The sequence below is a fragment of the Streptopelia decaocto genome (genome assembly GCF_964273445.1).
Source record: "Streptopelia decaocto genome assembly, chromosome: 7".
NCBI classification, from domain to species: domain Eukaryota; kingdom Metazoa; phylum Chordata; class Aves; order Columbiformes; family Columbidae; genus Streptopelia; species Streptopelia decaocto.
The window spans coordinates 55,013,607-55,037,861 of NC_138661.1; the positions used below are offsets into that span (position 1 = coordinate 55,013,607).

A 24,255-nucleotide genomic window follows, 5' to 3' on the forward strand; every position below is an offset into this window, starting at 1 on the left:
TGGCAGAAGGCCAGTTTTTGATACATGTGTATGGTTTATTTAAAGTCATATTTGCAAACTGATGTTTAATATGGTTCTCACTGAAACCTTCTTTTTATTAAACCAAAATGTCGTTATTCAGGATACCATTTAATGCTGCTTCAGCTCTTTCAGATGCTATGGGCATATTTTTAAGACAAAATGAGTTATTGTTTGTATTAGATATTCAAGTATTGCTGATAGTGTGTCCCCAAACCATGAATTTTTAAATGATGCATGTTTATATCCTTCTATTTCTATTACTGTGCATAAGCCTGTGGGTGTGTCATATGTGCAAGGACATCTTCAGGACAAGGTTTTCTAGAACTTTCCTTTTTGAAAGAATTGAAAATTGGAGTATAGTTACATGACTTGAAATGCTGGTACTTAAAATCCACCACCAAACATCATATGGTCTTCTATATATCTATTATAATTGACAATTCTAAGGACAAAACAAACCAGCAGTTACGGACATACATAGTAATAGCCGAACTGTATAGTTTCGTCAATGTATTACACTTGGACAGTGCATTATTGCCATAGGGCTCTAGTAATACTGTCAGTATTGAAACCTTTGAAGGTGTGAAAAGCACCCAGGAAGAAATGCAGACCTTGTTTTACAGTTTCTTCTTGTTTTCTGCTTAATGGGGGAGAAACTTCTGTGTGAACAGAATTAAATTCACGTGGGGAATTCTGCCTCTAAATCTTTAGTTTCCAGGCTCTTCATGTTTTATCGTGGGTCTTTGGAAACAGTGTGGCCCACAGCTGATCTAGAGTCATGAAAGGCTGCTTTAAACATTTCAGTGCTTTTGAAATTGTGTCAGTACTGAGGTAATATTTAATGGAATTAATCTCTTCCATAACTCCACTTTGGAAAATTCAAAACTCTATACCAAAGTGATGTCTGTAGTTGTTTTTTTCGCTTTGTCCTGGGTAACTGAGGAAATACAGGAGCTTTAATGAAGCAGAATTATTTTGCTTTATGATGTTCTCTGTTTAATTATATAAATACTGGTTATTTAAAGAAACAAATATGAATTCCCCCAATTTTAAGATTACATTATTTAAAGCAACTTAATTTGCATTGGAAATATCATGTTTTAAATACCCAGCAAGTTTTTTATTGTGTAGGTGTATTTTTTTCCTAGTACGGTATTTAGGTTTTCTTTACAATTTCCCCCTCCTTGAACATATTCAAAACTTGACCGAAGAAGTACCTGAGCAATCTGAGCTGCTGGGAGCTGGAGGCAGGACTTGATGACCTCCAGAGGTCCCTGCCAACCTACATGATTCTGTGGCGCTTCTGCATTTACCAAACCTCATGGACTGAACTGTCAAGCGTAAGAGAGCAAATGTCTGTATGCTGAATTAAAGAGACAGTTTTTTAAAGTGAAGAGCTCTGACGGACCGGACCAAAAAGGACACATAGTATGTAGTGAGCACTTACATTTTACTTTGAATGAGGAATCAAAATCTTTTGCTTATGATCAGCTTTTTGTTTACAGTAAGCTTCACTTTCTGGATCTTGTACACTCAAACAGATACAGTTATGAGTTATTCTAGAATCCTTATTTTATTAAAGAAGAATAACTGAAATATTACTCTCCGTGAGCATTTTTAAGGGCTCTGAATTTTGAAACTAGAATTTCTGCATGTCCCCTTTGTATTGAGAAATGATAACAGTGTTAAGTGCAGCATCTCTAGTACTTCAAATAATCTGGAAGGGGAGAAAGCTACTCAAACCTGAAGCAGTTTTGTTTAATAGTACAAGATATTACCAGTTAGCAATTAAATGAATTGATTTTCCCTGCATTAGCTATTAGTTTTGATAATGACTGGTAAGTAACATATGATGCATCTTTGAAAAAGTCTGTTATACTTTGATCTGCAAATATTTTATTAACAGAGGCTATAAACCACAATGAGTGGCTCAGTTGTGGGTGGTTTTTTCATGCTTATTTTGATGATATAGCAGTATCTTGGGATGACATACTGTAGTGAGTGAGGATAAATATGTGTTGCCAAGGTCTAAACAGCAGCAATATGGAAGTAATTCAGCAGTCAGTTTCACTCAAAGTTTGAAATCTGTGCTGTATTAGAGGTATGCATAGAAGCTGTGTTAATTGCTAGCTTGTTTTCCATATGGTTCTGTTTTAATGGAGCACATTTGTTGCAGATGGTTGGAAAGTGGGTTGGACAGTGTCTAAACTGGCTATGACTAATTCATACAGTGATTGTACTATACTTTAATGTTTAACAGTCTTCTTTGTAAACTTTTTTTCATTCACAGTTCCCTTGCCATTGAAATGTGGTCCAAGATAACTGAAAAGTATTCTTCTTTATTTAAACTTGGCCTTAGAGAAGAGCAAGAGCATGGGGTGTGTAGTCATCTTTTCCCTGAATCAAATTCAAAACCACACCTCAAATTGGTTTCTTCAGATGGGTTATCTCCATCATTATTATGGTTTGCTGAGCGTATTTAGCTGAGGTAATGGACTCTAAGAGCCACTTGAAGAACTGAAGTGACCCTAACAAATGCTATAACTGGCTTTGTTCACACCACCTCTTTGTTGGTTTGCAACTGACTGTAGCCAGTTTGGGTACTAATAGATATTGCTTGTTTGCAAGTTTTAATATTGCTAACTCAGACTTGAGAGCACTAAATACTTACATTATGTTGAGGTGAAACTAAAAGTACAAACGCAGCAACATTTTGTTGTAGATCAATTTAGTGATGACATGCATGACAAGAATCTTTTGTCTATTAGCCCAGTGTTTCAACAGTTCATGTATGAATTCATCCTGAATCCATAGAGGAAATCAAAGTATAGAAGATTGCCCAGCACTGATGTAGTCAATTCTTATAACAGTTTATTTGGGTTTCTTGTGACAAAGCTTGTATGCCTGAGTTTCCCTTTGCTGAAGACTGCAGTCAATGTCATAGTCAAACTCCAGTCGATAGTTCTTAATCAAGAAAAAAAAGAGTGCTACGGTTCAGTGGGTTTCTCTACCATTTTTACTGTTGTTTTCTCACATTGTCACTAAAATATTCTCTTTGTTATCGGAATGGGACATCTGCTGACTGGCCTATCTCTCTTTACCTGATTGTGTGAAAAGTCTTGGTTAAATCTGTTAGGCCTTGGAGGCCCAGTAACTTGCTAAGTGCTATAGAGCCTGAAAGACATTATGTCCTTGGACTAACTTGTCTCTTCTACTTACAGCTGTGTGTGATAGATAAAACAAACTTATATATATAAGACTGGGGTAAATGTAGTTTTAATACACTTGTTGACTTGTGTTAATGAGTAGCTGCATTTTTCTTACCCTAAATCGTATAGAATCTGTACAGAATAAGGTGTATTCTATATTAGGGCAGAAAAATAAAACAGGCCAAGTTTAAAAGAAAGCCTTTTTCTCTGGCTGTTTCACAAACCTGCTCAATTGGAATTGATAATTTGTTTGAAGTTGTAGGACAGCTACTTACCATGGCTAATAACGTAGAATAACGCTGACCATTTAGCAGTTAACATTAAAATGTCTAAACTACAGCTTTGATGCAATAATACTACAAGATTTACCTAATTTTTAATTTTTATCAAAGGTTTCTCCTGCTCTGCACCGCTGTTTGGTGTGGCGCCTAGTCTGTGCTAACCAAAGTTTGGTTTGAAACACGTTTACCTTTGATTGGTGTTTTTAGATTTTGATAGCTGCTCATTCCTCTCTGCAGAAGTAACCTTTTAAAATGTCATTTTTAATGTACAAATTTTATGAGAATAAAAAGACTTTCAAAAATACTAATTTTAGACTCCTCTGCTTAGCTTGTACTCAGCTGCTGTTGTCTCAGGCTGAGTCTGGAAAATTAAGTCAGCGCTCTCTGTAATAAAATGTGTACTCTGGCCTTCACGAAGAGAAAAAAAATAATAGTTTCCTTTTAAATTCTTTTTCTGTAACTGTTGCACAAGTGCCAAAGTAATCTTCTATGCTTTTACTTGTTGATATTTACACTCCTTTCTTCCTTCTTTCCATCTGTCCTTCTATCTGTCGCTGTCTAACATGCACTGGATTTCCTGCAAGAGAGAATTCCTCTCCTCTTAGGCAATAGTCCTCCCTGAGAGGAGTAACATCAGGTACATAAGATTTCGTCTTGTGCTCTGTAACAAAAAAACCTTCACAAATTAGGTGTACACTTTATAAAATATGTAAAACCATAAACCATTTAAAACATGGTTTAAAGAGTTTTTCCCTCCAAAGGTGACAGAATATTAAATTGCTGCTAAAATATCTGATAATTTTCTGTAATCTTAATTGCTGCAGCTTTTTCTGTAATCTGTCGTATTGTCTAGGTTGCCGTGTCATATACTCCATTACAGAGGTGACACTGAAATTCAAAAGGAATGGAAGCTTAAGCTTTCTCCCCCTTTCCAATGTCCCTTGTTTTAAACCAGCAAAGCAGCACTTGTTTTGCCTTCAGGGAGCTGTATGTTCAAGCTCACAGCTGGAGGTATGGTGCTGCAGTGATGGTCACCAGTGATGGGAAAGGGAGAGTATAATGAATTAAAAAAACCCAACAAAACCAACACCACATAAAAACCCCTCGGGATTAAAGGCAAGTGCTTCATTCTTTTCTCTCTCAAAGATCCTGTATAAATTGTGCACACAGATGAAAGAATTACAGAAGGGAATATGTTCAGATTTTAAATACCAACAAGATATATTTCAGTTGTGATATTGCCTCATATGGAAGTAGAGAGATTTTCTTTATCATCTTCCAGTATTATTTCCTAAAATTGTGTATTTTTGGTCATGATTCTTTTCAAAGAAGTAGCAGAGCTAAGCCTTTTCATTTAATTGTAGTAAAATGTTGCCCTAAAGTGGAATAAAAAATTATTTTTTTTACTAGTTCATATCGAAAAACATATAAATGTAATAATATTTTAACTATAGTTTGTATAGATCTTTTCCATTTAAATGCTATGTAAATCTTTCATACTGCAGGGCAAACAACTGTGAGACTATGATGTGAGGTGTAGCAAGCACACACCATAAATTTGATAATCGTACTTGTGAGTTCTTCATATTTCATACAAAGAATCAGGAAGAATAAAAATAGAGGAGAAAGAGCACACAATGGGATTTTGAATATCAGTGTGTAAAAGAAATGAGAAAAGATTGCCTCGATCTTCTGCACTTGCCTGTGCTAAAACTATTATGCTGAATGCCGATCAGATGCTGTGAGTTATAGTGGAATGTGGGAATATTATGGAATCAGAATTCCTTTCAGATGTCCTCCATTATTTTTGAAGTCCTATTATTTCCTCATGTGTTCTGGCTGATGAAACAAGAAAAGGACCCTTTTAATGGGGGCAAGAGGAGAGAGACTTTACTGCTCAGCTTGTACATGTTATCCAGCTGGACTATGTGCCACTGTTTAGAGAAACATGGGTGGGAGGCTCTTTTAAAAGAAAATGAAAAAAACATTTGTTTAACTGCATGGCAACACAAATATTTTACCAAGTGAGGGCTGACTATGCATTTCACTTTGACAAAAGGTGCAGGCTTGAGGAGGGGAAAATAGAGCAAAATGCTCTCTCTCTAGGATTTAAGATAATCACTTTGCATGTTATTATGTTGAACCTCTATACAAATGTATCTATTTAATTCTTCCGTTTCTCACATCTCTTGTCTAATCTGAAGTAGTCCATCGGAAGGATGTGCTTACCAGTGTTTCCTATCAAATGCAGATGCCCGGCAAAGTTCCCAGGGTTTTGTGGGGAGTCCCTGAGCTCTCCCAAGCTGTTGCTCTTCTAATTCTCCTCCTGTTAGTTCTGCTCCCTCCTCTTGCCAAACCATCTGTCGTTCCCTGAGGCCACTCACCTGCGGCACCTGCGCTGTCCTGCACCTTGTGGTGTCCTCTTGAGCTACCAGAGCTGAGAAATGGCCACGTATTTCCATCTGCTCTCACTGGTGGGCTCTGAAGAAAAGGCTGAGAATACGATCTAAGGATTTTGCGTAAAAATAACTGTACATGTAGGTATATATACGTACATATGTCTGCATGCACATAGGCATATATGCATGTATATATAAGATATTAGATATCTATGAGAAGTCAGAAAAACTGTATTTTCAAAACCCATTTAAGATAATCGTATTCTTCACAAATGTTGAAGAAAAAAGGCAATTGTACAGCTCATTCTCCGTGACCACCAGCAAGACTTTTATAACCACGCTAATTTAGCTTGGTGCAACACTGAATTGATTACAATAATTAAAAAAATTTAGCTGGTTCAAATTATTTGCATTACTTTTCTTACTGAACTGCTTTAGTTCCCATCAGTGTGACAGTGATTTTAGCTGTGCCAGCAGTGGAAATTTTGTAAAGATTTAGATACATCCCAAAATATTAATATATATCAAAATTGACATATTTTCAAAATCTATTACCCTAAGCTCTTTGAGAGTGAAATATAAATGAGTCTCTATACTGTAGTTAAGAGTATCCTCCTTCTAATAGGTTATATATTTTAATTCCACTCTTTAGAAAAGAAAGATTTAAATTTCTGGTAATTATATGAGCAGAAGAAATGAATGCCCAAAGATTGGATGGTGCATATCATTAAGCTGCAACAGGTATACCATTGGAGGGATGTTTAATGTGTGAAAATGTGATATATGGGGTTTTAAGAAGTGTAGCAAGAGTGTCTACTTGCAGCACCTTCCAGGTCTGAAACACTGTGTGGCACAGCTCCAGGAAGATTTGTCAGCCTGAAAGCTGTTGCAGCTGGAGCCGGATTTCAGTCTGAACCTAGGAAAGATATCTACAGGATATAGCATGTAAACAAAGTGCACTCACTGTCCTGACTTGATTAATTCGTCTGTTCTGATCCACTTTATAATAAAACAATGCAGTAATATGACTGGCTGATTGGGTATTGAAAGCTCTGACATTAGAGAAAGGAAAAAAACCCAAACCCACAACCCAAACCCTTTGGACCTTTATGTTATTTTTAGTGTTTTCTTTTCAAGTATTCCCTGTTTCAGAATCCTTAGACATGCAGTTTCCCTCATTCCCTCTTTTTATCAGCAGATCTCAAAGCAGTTTAGAAAGGTGATTTATAAAAGTTTTGTTTCCCTTGTTTTACACATGGGTAAACCAAGGCATAAAAAGGTAATCAGCATACCAGGTACTGAGTCAGAAATATGCCTCTCTCCTCTGTGTGCCCCTTTCATTAGGCAATACTGATAGGGAAATTTTGACTAGTGGGAAAAGTGTAAGTTAAATGCTGAAAAATGCCTAGTGAATTATTTTTCGAGGAGGTATTGAAGTTCACCACATGGTTATATGTTGTGAGCATGACACTATAATTATCTATGTGTGATGCGTTTCTGTGTATCAGCTACTTCATGTTGGGTTCACCAGCTAAATGAAATCCCTTAACAGTTACATTTGGCCCAGTTTCTATTGAAACCTAGCCTGTGTTTCTGAAGTGAGACGCAAGCCAAATTTTCATATGGATAATGTTATTTTCACTTAATTGCAGTGAAATTTTCACATAATTTGTGCAGGCTACTTTTGCATGCTAGAATACAAAAATAGTTTTTGAATGCTCATTGAGTGTATTATCTGCACTTGAAAGTAAATAGGTAGTTTTTCTATTATATAGAATATGAAATAGTTAATTTCTGACACTGAGTAATGAGCGATGAATTGCATAGATCAGCATTCTCTTGCAGAAGACAGTTGGGAATATAATAACCATATCAGTTACTAAACTCACGTGATAATAACCAGGAAAGTGGAGTTGACTGCTTGCGTGACTTTTGTTCCATTGTTTATCTAGTTTGTCTTCAGCACTAAAAAAATTAGCAGATGTGAAAACATGAAGACTCCAGTTGCAAAGAGAGTTTAAGATATTAGGTCAACAGTTCAATGGTATGTTTGCAGGGGCAATGGTTTCAAAACCAAATAAGAACCTTATAAGGGATTTGAACACTGTTTTCTACATTATATCACAAAACAGATGGGAAAGAAGTTTCGGAATGAGATAGGATATCTACGATTGTAAGAAAAGTTAAACAGTAATAAGAATTTCTAGTGGTGAATATGGTCATCTGACAAGTGACTTGAATTCAAATACATAAGGTGCTTGATCCTGTCGTTCTTAGGACTGAAAAATAGCTACATTGTATGGCCCAAATGCAGTCCTTTAGAAACCAAAATAGCTGACAGCTCTGCTTTCTCTCATCTGACAAATTTATAAAGCTGTGCATACAGTGATACCAGTATGGACTGATGAGATGGAATAGAATGTGGAGAACCTGTAGAAGAAGGTTGCATGGAAAAAATTGAGATAGGTTGTGCATAATGGGACAAGCCCAAAGAGCAGTTACTGGTGCTCAGAGATAAGAACTATTCTTGTTTCGCAGTATATGAAGATAGAGAAAATTGCTGTTCTGTATAATCAGTGCTAGTGGTTGGGGGCACAAGCTGGTAATGTGAAGAACAGGATTGGCTTCCATTGTCTGACTGTTACACGGGTTCTCTTATGTTACATGGGTTCTCTAGTTCCATAGGTATAGTTCCATGTTATGCAGGTTCAATTTTATGTATGTGTATACACACACACACATATATATATATATATATATATATATATACACACACACCACATACAGTAATCTGTGGGGCTACTTGAATAAAAAAGCATATTTAGAGGGAACTGACTTCCCTTTTCTTCATGTCTTTGGGTCAAATATACTTACATTATTCCATGTGACATCTCAATGACTTAAGGATTTTTTTCCTAGAAATACATTTTAGTCTGCTATGCATCAGTGCAGAGCATATTGTGACTTTTGCTTGGGTGTGTGAAAGCGTTGTTCAAAGAAATGAGAAAATAGATTGCCTCTACTGTGCTGTATTGGCCACCAGAGTTTCCAGGATCAACATGACAGAGCGCTATAGTTACTCAGAGATGTACTTTAATGGGCCCAGTTGAACTCGTAATGTATCAAGTCCCAATCAGTGTCTTATTCTGCACCAAACCAGCATGATTGCTGAGTATTTGACTGCTTTACTAGTGTTTCCACCGTGCCATCCCACTAGCTGCTGCTGTGACAGCCTGACTCTTGTCAGACTCCTACATTGAAGACTTGGATTACTGGATTACTGTTGTACTTTTACATATATTTCTATGTACTACATGGCTATTCAGAAAAAAACACAGGACACAAAGTACAGTATTCATGTAGACACTGATTGTTCTAATGCTGAGTGTATCCAGACTGTACCTGGACAGCTCTCTAGCTGTTAAATGTGAAATGATGCGGATAATTTGCTATCTAAGCAGCTCTGATCTTAAAGCATGAATTCACATTCTGTGTAGGATACTAATGCAGATTTTATTACTTGTTCACTAAAAGAGTATTGGCATACTTCATATATTTTAAGGAACAAATAGAACTTCTGGGAAATTGTGTATTTGCATTGTACATATCAATGCAGTAGCCATCGCAAGATGCCTTTAAAATACACTGTCAGGATGAGTTCTACAAACATAATATGTGCACAGCCACAAGTGAAAATGATGGTAATTTCCTGACTCTGAGTTTTAAAGGATAGCACAACCTATCACTTCGCACAGTCTGTTTTTCATTAGATGTTTGCGATTTTTTTTTTTTTAAATAAATAAACTTAGCAGTATGTTTTCTGTCTCACAGAGGTGGTGTTATTCAGGAAAAAATAACAACCAAGAGGCAGCCAAGGAACAGTAGTGAATGATATGTGTGTTTGTGAAAACAGGTTGTCGTATCTTATGATGTGATTATCTTGGCAGAACAGAAGTTAAAATAAAATAAATAAATGGTGGCACTGGCTGATGACGCTGATATCTTGAAGTTGTAGGAGACTATTGTGAAGTTCAGCATTTTTTTAAATTGGATAAAATACTACTACATAGCTAATTTTCTTAACATTTTATTTACCAGAATTTGTTTGCCACCTTTTAAGCAGCTCAGGTGTTTGAGTGTCAAGTAAACTGAAATTTGTATATTTGAAAAGAAGTCTATTTTCCCTTTTTATGTAGGTCATCTCAGTAACTAGCATGTAATTGTATTAATATTTACAAGCGCAAGTTGTCTTTTTTTTAAGCAACGCAGAGTGTTGACACATGGCTTTGAGATGAAGCCACACCCATGGTCTTTTATATATTGTAATCTGCTTAACCTGGCCTGTTTGTAGTTTATCTAGAAAAGAACTAAATTGTCGTTTCCATTGAGTAGCGGTTTTGCGGACACTGGGATTTGGAATCACATAGTACCTTGTCTCTGGACTGATGAACTTTTAAATAAAACATAATGCAATAAGGGATTACAAATGATTGAAAATCCCCTTTGCAGTAATTTTTGTCCCTTACTGGTCAATTAAGGATCACTTGAAGGGAGGGAGCCTTCTGTGAATGAGCTGACATCAAGGCCAGCAGAGTTTCACAACATCTCATCCAACTTCAGACTGCTGTGATCAGGTGAAGGATGATGTCACGGTGTCCTGGTATGTTTGGAGGGGGTTGGACCAGGATCTTTATGGCAAGGATGTCAAGTTACAGAGAAAGCCTTTTTTTCTTAACTGTTGGTGAAAAGAAGATCAAGTGGGGTTGATCTTGACTGCCCAGCTAGTTCTTCTGGACTTTTCAGGAAGGTATATTTTGGGGTGCTGACCAGCCTCTGCTGCTGTTGTTTGGACCCAATGCTGGCAGTGTCAGCAAGATTTGGCTGCTTCGTTGGCATCAGGTTGTGGCCTCTAGGTACTGTGTGACATTTCAGCTTGCCAGAGATGTGGACGCTGTCACTGGAGAAGGGTTGGGTCTGTGTACATTTTAGATGGTGCAGAAGACTAATTAATATTTTTGCAACTATGATACCAGAAAAGGAAGTTGCTTATGATATGTTTTGTCACTGGAAAATGAGAGTTCTTTTCTTTTGAAATTTAGTGTGAAGTAAGTTTGCTGAAACTCAAGTATTCAAAAGATTGCTTCAAGTACCATAAGGTTTCAGAGAATGCTTTCTATTTGGTTTGGGTCTTTGAAGTCACATTATCAGACTTTCTCCTGTAACATGTTTTAAGAAAATATCAGAAGACTTGTGGAAAACTTTCGCTATTTGGCAGCTCTAGCTTGATTTTGTGTATTCATTGAACTTTTTGCAGTGAACAGTAAACCAAGAAAGGACAAAAATACACCTGTATTTGCAGGCCTTTTAATACATTATTGCCTTTTTGTGAACAAAGCACAGAAGCAGAATTCATCACAGCGAGTTGGGGCTGGCTCTTTTGAGATTTACGAAAGTGAATCCTTAGTTTCTGTCTGAGAGGGTAAGAATTTTCTGTTCCATGCTTTTCTCCAAGTACCACCTGGGCCATGATGGTTTCAAATGTTTTTCTCTTTCCTTACAGTGTCTGAATGGGCACAGACTTCTTCCCAGTTAACATACAACAATTTATTTTGCTGACTACTGAACTCTGATCTTTGGCTGGATGCACACTTGTTTCTTTAAGCACATGTGGTGCAGAGTGGACCTGGAGCTGGGTAATTCATAAGAGCTGGGTATTATTGTTATTACTACTACTACTTGAAAGGCTCTGTATTATTTTGCACAGCAGTGTGGTCACCTGGCAGCAGGTCATTAACATTTTAGGTTTCTTTCCTTCACAACAATGCACAACATGCTAATTAGAGGGTTTTGAAAGCTAAGCAACCTGTTTTAAAGTCAGACATTTTAATTTGCAGCTTTAATGGCTGTATTATAATAACTGGCTTGGCTCGGGGGAGAGAGGGAGAGAAGCGCTTCTCATGTTCCAGTAGCAAGACCCAATATAACAGAGGCTGACAAAATTAAAAACCTCATAATGTGACCTTTGCCTGGGATAAAAGGCTGTTTCATAACAATTTCCTTTTGTTCTTTGTTTAAGCCATTACTCCAAAAGGAGCCTCCGATTAATCTAAGTAAATGCATCATTACAGTCCTAATCCATGTCCTTCTGTCAGTGTCTGTTTTAATTAAATAAGAAACACTAGCAGAAAGATATCACGCACAAAGCTGTGATTGGAGAAAGAGGGTTGTTTGATCAGGGTGAGATTAAAAAAGGCTTTACTGTTTTGTCCTTTTGCTCTAGATGCCATAATGTAGGCTAAAGGAAGAAAACTTGCCTAATAGTTTAGCACATTGCACATTACAGTATTAAAATAACCAGATTTACCAACAAAACTGTCCCAGACATCCAATTAATTATATACAGAACATTCACAGAAAAATCATACAGCAACTTGGTTTGAGTAATTTGACACATTGATATGTTTGGGACTGTATACACAGTTGGTCAGAACACGTATTAAAGTGCAGGTTTTTTATATTAAATAAAGCATTGAGTAAAACTATTGATGAATATAGCTACTTTCTTTAATACTTGCAGCTTACAAATTGTAAACATGATCTTATGCAAGTCTCTGATTTTTAAAAAATATTTTTATTTATCAAAAAATCAGGATGATTATTTTAAAGCAATGAGGAATCCATTTAATAAATATCGTAACATCTAGATAGTTAATATAACTAAAGCAATACATATGTAAGAGACGCTTCCTCAAGGTAGTGTTTCAAGATCCCTGTGGTGAGGGTTTTCTCCCATATCCAGGCCATTATTTGATGTAATGAAAAGAGAAAGTGTGCAACACAGAGATTGTTAATTAATTTAGCCTAACAAGATGAAGATAAATGAAGCAAAGCATGGATTGAATGAAGCAAGAGGTCTTATTTACAGTTTGATACTTCTTTATATTAGGCATTTTTCAATTTACAACAGAAAAAAGCCTGAGTTTAAAGAAAATGTGTTCTGTGAGTACATGCAAGACATCTTTACATTATGTGAGCAGTTCTAAGGACTGCTGAAAATGCCTTTTGGGTTAACCTTTACATTTTCTTCCTCATTTTTTTCTTTTCCTTTTCACATTTTTTTTTTTTCTTGATTTACAATATGTTGACAAGAATAAGAAAAAGAATAAACCTAAACTTTTTCCCATTGAAATAAATAGCAAAGTACCAATGGCTACTCTTGCATGGCCAAATTCTACAGTTCCCTGTTGTTTATATTAACTTAGAGTCATAGTCTATTTTTGAGCAATTTGTATGTTAAGAGAGTTAAGTATAAAAAACATACAGTAAGCCATGATTTTAGTTTTTGTTCCAAAGTGTAAATTGGTTATTGCTTATAATTTTTCAACTATTCTATTGCAGTGAAATTGAGAGGAGTCCATGACAGTGTTAATTAACAATAATTTGATGTAATAAAAATATGATTTTTTTTATTTGGGATAATTTTTTTTTTCTCAAGATCAAGTTTATCTTAAACATTTTGTGAAAAACTGTAGATTTTACTTTCATATCAACTAAAAAAAAATTAAAGATATTCCAGAGGTTTTATACATTTCTTATTCCCAGCCCCAATTTTAAATGAAGAATATCCTAAGCGAACAATATGTTACAATTTATATCGGTTGAGTCACTACATCTCAAGTTACATTATTCAGTTTCCCAATGACAAAGTTTAGGGTGTAATACTGCAGAAGATGTGAAAAAATATAAGGTATATTATTTTAGTATGTAACCATCTAAGCGAACAAAAAAGTGCTGGATATTGACTGTCTTAGGCATACCTTTGTCAGTTTGATCTAAAACCAGAACTCTAAATGGTGACCCAATATATTAATGCTTTTGTTTTTTGTGTGTTTTTTTTTTTTTTTTTTAGTGTAACATCTTCCTTCTTACAGATGAATTGAGTCTGTCCACTATTTGACCTTCTGTCGTGATTTCTGTCTGCAAAGGAAATGCCTTCCTTCCTTTTGCAGGAGCCAGACAGGACAGCGTTATCTAGTGTCACTACAAGCAGTGGTCTCTACAAATAGCATTATTATGGCCCCTATGTTTTCATCTTGGGGGTCATGAACAAATCCATGCAACTGCTTCTAAAGATTTCAATAAATAGGACTTTTTATCCAGACAATTGCCTTTTATATTACTTTTAAACAAAACTACTAGTCCATCAAGAGTTTCAAAAGGAAAACAATTCTACAGAGTGCTGGTATGGCAGCACAGACCAATCATTATGGCACCCATTCTCCAGTCCTTTATTTTTCAAGTCCACAACAATAGGTTGTTGATTCAATGGACAAGACCAGAACAATTAAGTTCTCTGTTTAGCAGCAGTGCAGCATTTTAATGCCCTCCTCTAATAATGGTCTCATTATTGTTATTCTAAGACTGGGCCTCAGGAGGAGGAATATTTGCTGGAGGTACGTCATTATTTTGCAAATTTCGATTAGCTCATCATGTTGTCTGTACTGTGAAAATCGTAGCTAATTAGGGCAGTCAGTTAGACTACCAGCTTTTGAGCTTATGAGTTAAAAGGTAGCACACTTGATAGGCCAATGATGTGAAAAAGGTGGTAAAAAGGGGGATTAGAGCTGTTGCCTTAGTAACTCTAACTTCCATCTGTGCGGGAACAATGGACCTGTGTTTCTCCTCCACCTTGGTGTAAAAATTGGTTTTGTTTCGAAAGGACGGGGCTTTTTATGACAATCTGGAATTCAGCCTAACGGGGTGTAGTTTTGGTTGTTAGGAGAGACCATTGGAGGATAGGAGAGATGAAAGGTCATGGCAAGCTCCAAGGACATGAAAGGTCATTGTCTCTTGTAACAATAGAGGATTGTTTTGTCCCATTATTTCCAGCCAACCACGCAGTCAGGTGATAGAAGAGATACCACCAGTTTAGTCAGGTGGAACAGGAGAGAAAGATAATGCACCTTCTAAAGCACAAAAGACAACCAGAATTTGCCTTTATTAAACAAAGTTGCACTTATTTGTGGCCATCCTCTGAAAAGGGTTGTTTACTGACTTCCTATTCCAGCCTGCTTTGTTCAGCACAGCCTCTGTAGGCCGTCACATCTCTGGGAAGCAATCCAATGTGTTAGAAAATGTTGTTTAAGCTTTCTTCCCATGAAGAGGAGCCCCCAGGAGTACCACTGATGTGATACTTAACAATAAATTTAGTTGTTGTAGCTTTCTCACATTATTGGTGTTCTTAAAAGGTTCTCCTTCAAACACACACAGAATAAAATTAACTATAAATATGAAATAAATTTGCTTCAACACTTTGTAGCATTTTATCGTAAATTCTACAGCACATATCATAGAAAGTTTACAGAAAACTACATTAGGTGCTACAGAAGAGAGAGCAGTAGACAGAGCAGAAACTTACAGTTGTATAAAAACAGATGTTCTATAGGGCTGCTCTTACGCAAAGGGAAACAGATAAGTCTCCTCTGTGCTACCCAATAACTTTCGGAGGCTCTGTCCCTTTGTCTAAGGAAAAAACAGAAGTACTGCAGTACAGTACTGCTATAGCACAATTTACTAGGAAAGCATTTCTGTTAGTGAATAGAACTGTCATCTCTCATATTTTTCCTAGAGCATCCTAAAAGCCAAGTCATCTTAATATCCCTCAAACAAAGCCTTGTTTCTTTAGGTCAGGATTTCCAGAATGTTTCACCCTCCTATACTAGATCTCTAAACTCCTTTACTGGGTTTGTTTTATAATATTTTTACTCATTTCACAACACAGCTGCCAAAATGTATTGAATTCTTATGAAACTGATAAAATGTATGTAATTTGCTACTATTACCTTTGAAAAATAACATTACATGTAATTATTAGGTATTCGATCTTAAAGTGTTCTGACCTTATTTGAACTCCCCTTTTTAGCTATTCTGGGCCTCTCTTATCTCAGTTTTACTCCTGGCCACTCTTGCTCTTGCTTTCTGACAACACAGATGGACGGCCTTGCACAAACTGATAACTGTGGTAATTTCTCAGCACACTGTTCAATTATAAAATATGTTATTTTCAGAATTCAGCAGGCATGTGTCATATTTACACGTAGACTGAAGATGAGAGGTTGAGCATTAGCTTCATGAGAGTGTGCTGTTGTGTGAGCCATTGGACTTTACAGCTTTTAGTTTGTTGATGCATTGGTTTATTGGCTCTTAGGCTTAGTAAGTAGAATCTTTAAGAGAAAGCAAGTCTTATTTTAAGTATTTGTAAGCTTTTAGGCTTTTAAGATAATATATTGTTAAACTTTCTCTTTAGCTCTTTGATTGTCATGTGTGTACTATCAGGTGTTTTGTTATTTTTGTATTAAAATGAACTGAACAGTGTAGGCTGCTTAGTTCAGAATGGGAACCCTGCAAAGGGTTAACCAGCAGAGAATTACAAATGAACTATCAGGAAAGTTGATTATTAATCCAGCAAGAGAGAAAATATCCTTCCAGTTAGCAAGAATTAGTACCTGAAGAACTGATAATATTGTTCAGACTGTCGGTGTGGAATGGCAAAGCCAGGTAAGCTAAACATCTTCCCAAAGGAATAAAGTATTTTCTTTCTGTTTTTCATTGTAAGAATGTTTAGTTTTAAAAAGAATCTTTGTTGATTTACTTCATCTATGAGCATATGTAACAGCATATGTTGATCCTCAGTTTAGTCAAATGAATGAAAGAAATTAAATTTGTACTTTAACTTTTGTAAGAAGATATATTTCTAAGCTATGCAATGTATTTAACTGTGAAAAATCATGATAATTCTTTACTTGTTTGTGGTTAAGTGTGAGAGCTGATTACAAAACCTGAAGAGTCCTTTGCAATTGCAAACTAATATATTACGTAAGTCTGTCTAGTTGTGCTTGAACATATTGTGGAGGTTTATGGAAACTTTTCTGTTGCAGAACTCTTTCATTCACAGTTATGAGACTTCAGTTTTCACACTGTATGAATGATTTATTGAAGTTTGTTTTGATATTGTGAACACATTTGTGTTCATTATCAAACTTTTTTTGGTGCTGTTTCAAAAATCTATGATCTGGGGTTAGAAGGAAATGGCTGTTTGGTAAACATATCACTGTGTTTATACAGAGAAATGCAAACCAAACCATTAGATCAGTTAAACATAATCTTCTTATAATTTTGGTGATTTTCTGAAGACTCAAAGCTCTGTCTTGGGAAAACTTTGAAATTTGTCTATTTGTGCTGCTGATACTAATCAATAGGTGTAATGAACTTTTATTTTTTCAATGTAGCCTTCACTATTTTGTTATAAGAGAGATGTGTAAGATCTTTTAACTCATTGTCTAATACTGTAGAAATTAGAAAGTCTGTGTACAGTATTTAATGACTTTTCCTAAGTTGTGTGCTGTCACATAAACTAGTAGCTTTTAAAAATATCCTGATTTGCTCGTAGGCTGGGATTCAATATGTAAATGATGTTAATACATCATCTGTCTTGATGGAAAAGAGTTTAATATCTCCAGATTTTAGCCTATATCTATGAAATAGCCTGAAGGCTACATGAAAGGGATTGTGGTGATACAAGGATACAAATACAAATGAAAACTGAAAGTAACCCAAATCTGAAGGCAGAGCCCCTGTGGCAATTTAGTTCTATGTGGTAACCTTTCATGAGCTATACAGAAAGGAAGAAACCTTTTGATTTTGAGAAGGGGATTCAGATACGGCCTAGGGCAAAGAAGAAATGGAAAGAAGGGAAGAACAGGCAGTGAGGCAAGTGAAACGGGGAAGTGGCCTTTGTCTGACAGGCTTCGTAGTTTCCTGTGTGACTTTGGCCTAGTCGAGCAGAGAGACAGCTGGTGGCCGGTTTTTCTCATGGGTGGCTCATCACGTTAGAGTAAATTAAAATCCTAGAATTTCCTGATGACAAAGCTATCAGGGCAACAAGTGATGGCATTTCGGAAGCTGTACTAAGTATGCAGGTATACACAAAGCAAATAACTTCTTGTGGAACGTTTTATCTGAGTATTTTTAAAGAGAATGGGGACAACGCAAATAAGGTACTTTGCCTGAATTTGAACACCAGCATCTAGGAAGTATATAAAGAGCAAGAAAACCGATGATGAAAAATTGTCACACAGGAAATGATATATGTAGAAAAAAAAAGATTGTAATTAGCAGAGGAAAGTATGAAGCTGATTAGAGAAATGAAGTTTCTCAGGTGTTTAAGGAAAAAATGAAAGTTAAATTAGATAAGTTCGTTTAACTAGTATTGGAGAAGTATGCTTGCTTCAGAACAGGAAAGCTAAACTTAGAAGTAGAAAAGAGCTGGTAACAGAGTTCTGCTCAACTCTTTTCCTGCACGAGTGACTCTTTGGAATGCTCTGCTTGGAACATCATCAGGAACAACTAGTGTAGTGCTATTGAAAGAAAAAACAAAACAAACCAAAAAGCGAACACCCAAACAAAATAAAAGTTGCTGTATGCCTATTTGGAATGATAAAGGTCATTGTTTTACTTATGTGTGTACTAACCCACAAATTAGACAAATTGGTTGGATTTTGAAGTAGTATTTCAGGATTTATTATATTTTGTATGTATATGTAGTTGACATCTGAGCTCTCTCACTGTACTGGACCAACTGTCAGACTATAATAATAATAATTTTAAAATTTATTGTATGTATTAGCTTATTGGCAGAATACTAAATCACCCAATATGACCTGCAGCTGAAGAGAAAGTCTTGAACCCCTCCACATGTAAGCCAGTGTAAACTAACTGTTATTTAATAATAATTATTTAAATCAACTGTGATGAAAGTAATATTCTTAAATAAGAAACGGAAACAGAAGATATCAAGCAGAAACTGTATTTTTGTGCCCATTCCAGTGACTCGTTTAAAAAATTTCATAGTGTAACTTGTGAAAAAACTCCCCCTACCAGCATGGCTCTACAGCTTTTGTGCCAGTTGGAGCTTCTCAGTTGTGTATTTAAAAAAAAAAGTGTCTGGAATAGATTGATAAGAACGTCATCTGATTTAGTGGAACTAGTTTGCCTGCGCAAGGTTTTCATGTTTAAGTAAAGCTGTTGCATTTTCTTCAATGCAGACTCTATATCTCTCAGCCTGTTTAAAGACTTAATGTTGAGAAGTGATGAATTTCCAGAGGTCTCTGAGTAACTAGCCATCCATCTGGAAATAACAGCTGCAATTTAGGGGAGGCTGCTGGAGCAGTTAGCCCGCAGCATGCAAGCCGTTCTTGTCACTACGTGGTTGGGACAGTAAGATGAGATGATGGGTAAGGGTGGAGCATAAATATGTTGCTTGATTCTCTACTTTTAAAAGACCTGGTGGTAACCAGCAAGAAGCTTGTCCACAGAAGCAGATGGCCAGGTCAAAGGCTTGGCCAGGTTACTTTTGTTTCTTGGACCACACCTTGTCTGTGATGACAGTATTGGAGAGAGAATGTGTTTGAGTTCATTAGGGGCTCACTGAGGCTATATGGATAACACTGAAGTATGTTGTAAGATGCAGTGTAGAGCTCAAGAAAGCTCATATCATATTAGCTATGGCTAAGATCAGTTATCCACACAATGAGAGGGAAACTCTTTCATAAACGAGTAGATAAATATGGTGCAGCTGGTGCTTAGCCAGGCTTCAGGCTGTTGTATTACCAAAAGAGCTCGTGAACAACCCTGGCTTTTCCAGAGTCCTTATGGAGCATCAGCAGCTTAGAGTGGTCTGGTGTAAAATTACAAGGTTGTGCCATGAAAAAGTATAAATCCAGGGCAAATTAACATATAGGTATCTATCTCTACAAAATATTAAGGCGAGATTATAGAAACATTAGAACTTTCCTTCTAGAAGAAAATAAATTGTAAACTGTTAGAACTGAAAAGAAAAATTAAACCAACCTAGTATAAACACCTGAATAAAACAGGCCTAGTGCCTCATGGGTTTGGTTCAGTGCAAGCTGCTAAGTGTTCTGTGTTTTTCAAAACTGCCACTTAGGTACATAGGTGTTTATTAGCACTTGGTCTATCTCTGATAACGCAGAGAGAAATCTTGTAAGATTTCATTCTGCATTTGGGACTAGCATTTTTACTGTCTTAAGGAAAGTAATTATATTTTAAGCAGCTGCAAAGAGAGAAGAGCTTGAAGAGTTAATTGAATCATGTACTGTTAGAGGAAAACATTTTTTTCTTTCCTTTTTTTCCTCATCAGAAGTAGGAGTTACATGTGTTACTTATTTCATCCAACATATTCCAATAGGGTTTGGTTTTTTTTTTTAATATATATAAAAGACATACTCATGAAACAGTGTATTTCTTGAGGACACATTATTTTCAGCTACTCAATCCCAGAGCAATCAAATGTGTAATTTTTCACCATCTGAATCCAGTTCTGTGGTAGTAGTGGATGATAGTACATAACATCCGTAGAACTGAAAAATGTAATCCCTTGACTGTCTTTACTACATGGGCTTTGCTTGTATTTTTGTAGCTGCTAGAGGAGAATCTGTTGGTATTTCTTCCAAAGACAGTACAAATCAGTATTTGTGCAGTTATTAATTATTCCGAAGCCTTTAGATAGGATGTTTTAATTGTAGTAAAAAACCCCACAAAAACAAACAAACAAAACCTACACCAAATTTGCTCTAACTGTATTCACCCAAGCTAGTGAGAGCCAAAGGACAGTGGACTGACTGTTGTCCCACAGACGGGTCTGTTTTACTAACCAGGCTGGTGAGATCGAGATGTGCAGGTGTTCGGCGTGAGAGGCAAGCCGCAGCGCTCAGAACAGAGCGGAGATTTGTCAGGGCGCTTCTGCTTAAATAGGTCAAACCAGCCCAAGTCCATGGCGCTGGGTGGAGGCCAAAGCTGGCGCTTCAACAGCAGCTACGATGCACAGATGCCGCTTCTACTCAGTGACATCCTTTTGGCCTTTCTACCCCTGGACAGGGATCGATGATGTAAACAAGACATACCAGTTTGTCTGCTGTATAGTCTTTTTTCTGCATATGCGACTTTCCTTTCATTTTACAGTGGGAGAATCATCTGTTTAAACCTTAGTGAGAATTGCAGCAGGGAAATCCTAACTGTTTGTGTTCTTTTTCCTTCAAAATGGGCTTTTCCTCACGACCGTACTTGTTTCATTCCAATTTAAAGACATTTGTTCTACTTCCCTATTAACTTGGATTTTAAAAAAGTCATGCATGGAAGCATACATCCCAATTTTTGCATGAAAAATGTGAGCTAAATCACATGTCTTTCTTCTTGCTTTACCAGGGCAAGCTTTTAGCATTCATCGAGGTAATATATATGGTTTGCTAGTGCTCATGCTGTATCGTTCTTGTCTGTGCTTTTTCAATAGACTGCTTCTGCTTTGAGAGAAATATTTCAGTTTGTTGATTCTTCTTTCTACTTTTTGCATCAGTTGTAGTTCGTTTAATGCTGTCATCGCGTGACAGAGCACAGTTTAGAGGGAAAACAAAGTAGCTGTTAGTGACCCCGTGACAACTGTCTGGTAAACCTGATTACTAATCTAGAGTGTTGTTTAATATAAAGGCCAAATAAAACCTTGCAGGAGAGAAATATTGTTTTGTTTTTAAATTCCTATTAGGAAGGCAGCTGCTGTGTTTAAAACAAAAAAAAAAAGAATAATAAGTTTCGCTTACTTGTCAGGATTCAGATCTAGGAATTCAGTGCATACTTGCCTAGACTTCTTATTTCAAAGAAAGAGCCAAGTTTTGGAATTGATGTCGAAGTCAACTAAACCAATGATCAGTAATAGCAGTTCTCAGTTTTGGGGAGGATCAGACTCTGCTTTGAGCTATAGTGATACAGTTCTGAAGTGAGTGTATGGGCTTTATTAGGGTTATTTTCTCTGCACACTACAGCTGTGACATATAATCCAGAGTCACTGTGCCCTCTGTCTTCTGCTATCTGCTTTTAACTGTTTGCATTATAGCAAGCAAAGAAGGGAAAGAATAAGAAGTGTTTGATCTGCTAGTATCAATAATAATTTCCCCATTGTATGAGAAATGTATTTTTTCCATTTTCCTAAAACCGTTGTTTTCAGGGAATTAATTAGAAAGGAAGCTGGAAGCTTGGTGCCACCAAATCATTTATTGAGCCTTTTCCTGCTTTTCTTTTTCTTTTTTTTTTCTCTTTTTCTTTTTCTTTTTCTTTTGCTTCTTCTTCTTCTTTTTCTTCTTTTTCTTTTTCTCTTTTGCTTCTTCTTCTTTTTCTCTTTTGCTTCTTCTTTTTCTTTTTCTTCTTCTTCTTTTTCTTTTTCTTTTTCTTTTTCTTTTTCTTTTTCTTTTTCTTTTTCTTTTTCTTTTTCTTTTTCTTTTTCTTTTTCTTTTTCTTTTTCTTTTTCTTTTTCTTTTTCTTTTCTTTCTTTTTCTTTTTTCTTTCTTTGTTTTTTTCTTTTTTTCTTTTTTTCTTTTTTTCTTTTTTTCTTTTTCTTTCTATCATACCATTAGCCTTTAAGAGTACAATCAACATACCTTAGGTGGTAGATGACCATAGAAGTCATAGAAACAAAATTGCCCACACACTTTCAACAGCATAGAGGGATATGTAGGAAGAATGATTTACTTTACTTCACCTGTACTACTGAAACACAACTAATTTTAGTTGAATTTTAATTCATCAGTGGTGGTGCTCTGATTTTACTTCTGCACCTCCAGCAGTGCAGCAACTCTTTTAGTTTAAAAAATGTTCCCATATGTCTGAGTACATCTTCATAAATTATTAACATCATACAAAATGGGTTGACTGATACAAACCAAGTCTAGAGAGACTGAACCACACAGTAAGCAACTGAAAGAAAAAATAATATTTATTGTTATTAAAAAATATATATTACTTTGTAAACCTGTCCTGTAGTTTTCAGACCCAGTCTAGGAAATGATCCATGTTTTAGAAAAATTGTGAGCAAACAGCGATGCTGCAATATAATACACTATATCAGTTACTGTAGTCTCTGTTGATAACAATTAGCTTACTGAATTCTTTCCATATAATGTGTAGGTGTGTTTGTCTAAACAACATATAGTTATATACAGCGAATATATTTTTTTTTACTGACATGTTTATGTAGGTCTGTATATAAAAATATGCACAAATACACATGCATGCATACAAGCCCATTTTGTCCATTATTCATATGTACTTCTGTGTATGCAAATATGTACATTTATTTGCATGTATACATATGTGAACATACACATGCATCTGTCTAATGGTCATTTATGCACATATGCATAGTAATGCCCTATATAATTTTCATATTAATATTAGGCACAAAACTTCACCCTTCTTTATATGTATTGCCTAGCTTACATATCATTCTATTTTCGGAGGTGGTGTTCTAGAATTTAGAGGAGTAATCCTCTATCAGCCAAAATATTGAGAATTCGTTGATGAAATCGGTAGTAGACTAGAATGCTTATGAGTCTTCCAGGCTATTGTCAGGAGCTTTACTTATGAAAGACATGGCTCTGTTCTAGCATAGAAATGGACCTGTAGCCATCCTGGCGTTCTACCTGGTACTTTCAGGATTTCTAAGACTAAGCAGATAGAGAATTAGACATTGTACATGTTTGCTTACTACCTAAGATATTTATAAAATTGCTTTTAGAGATTATAGCGATCATATCAATGTTCTTTGCCACCTTTATTTCTTTTACAAGGGCTTCAAGAGAAAAGGCACAAGAAAATGAGGTTCCTGGCAATATCTGTAGTAGTACCATGCTCATGATCTTAATAAATCTCACTGTGAAGGGCTGGTGTCCCCTAATTTAGGTGGTAGTCTGCAACATAATTCCTTTTCTTCTTGTTTCTGTTGCCTTCTCCTGCGGAATAGCATAATCTTTTAACGTGATGTTGCACTGTGAAAAGTGAAAATGAACCTAATCAAAATATCTTTCAGGTGCTTAATTAGATTTTTTTTAAATGCTAGAGACCAGATTTTTGTTATTTTATAGCTTGTATCTATAAATATTTCCTACAAGAGTAAGCAAATATTAATCAATTTTTTTAGTATTAATCCTGCTATGCCAATCAAGCCTCTTTAGTTAAAAGGAGTGTTTATAACTTTTCTGTCAAATAGAAGATAATACACCTACTTTATAGCTTGAACATATATAAAATGTTTTCTTACACCCTTGAAGTCAGTGGGCAAGTGATCAACCCCAAAGTCACTTCTTTTTTGTTTACATTCTGAGTGACCTTTTTGCTGAAATATATTTGTTCGTACATTTTTTTTAAAAGTCGTATAGCTGATGATCCTTAAATAACCCCTATCAGTCCATAATTACCCAGAGAAATATAGTTGAAAATTCA

At 35.9% G+C, this 24,255-nt stretch overlaps 1 protein-coding gene across 16 annotated transcripts in view; it reads left to right on the forward strand.

Moving 5' to 3' along the window:
• The window catches only part of SOX6 (SRY-box transcription factor 6), a 375,354-nt gene that overhangs the window by 90,074 nt on the left and 261,025 nt on the right, over positions 1-24,255 (forward strand). For 2 of the 16 annotated variants that reach the window (XM_082059019.1, XM_082059007.1), the window contains exon 1: positions 15,993-16,467. The exons of 13 other annotated variants lie outside the window; for them this stretch is intronic. The gene's annotated coding sequence lies outside the window, so the exon portion shown is untranslated. Of the gene's footprint in view, positions 1-10,508; positions 10,571-15,992; positions 16,468-24,255 lie in introns of those variants that run through there. One more of the 16 variants, XM_082059013.1, reaches the window with a different exon arrangement.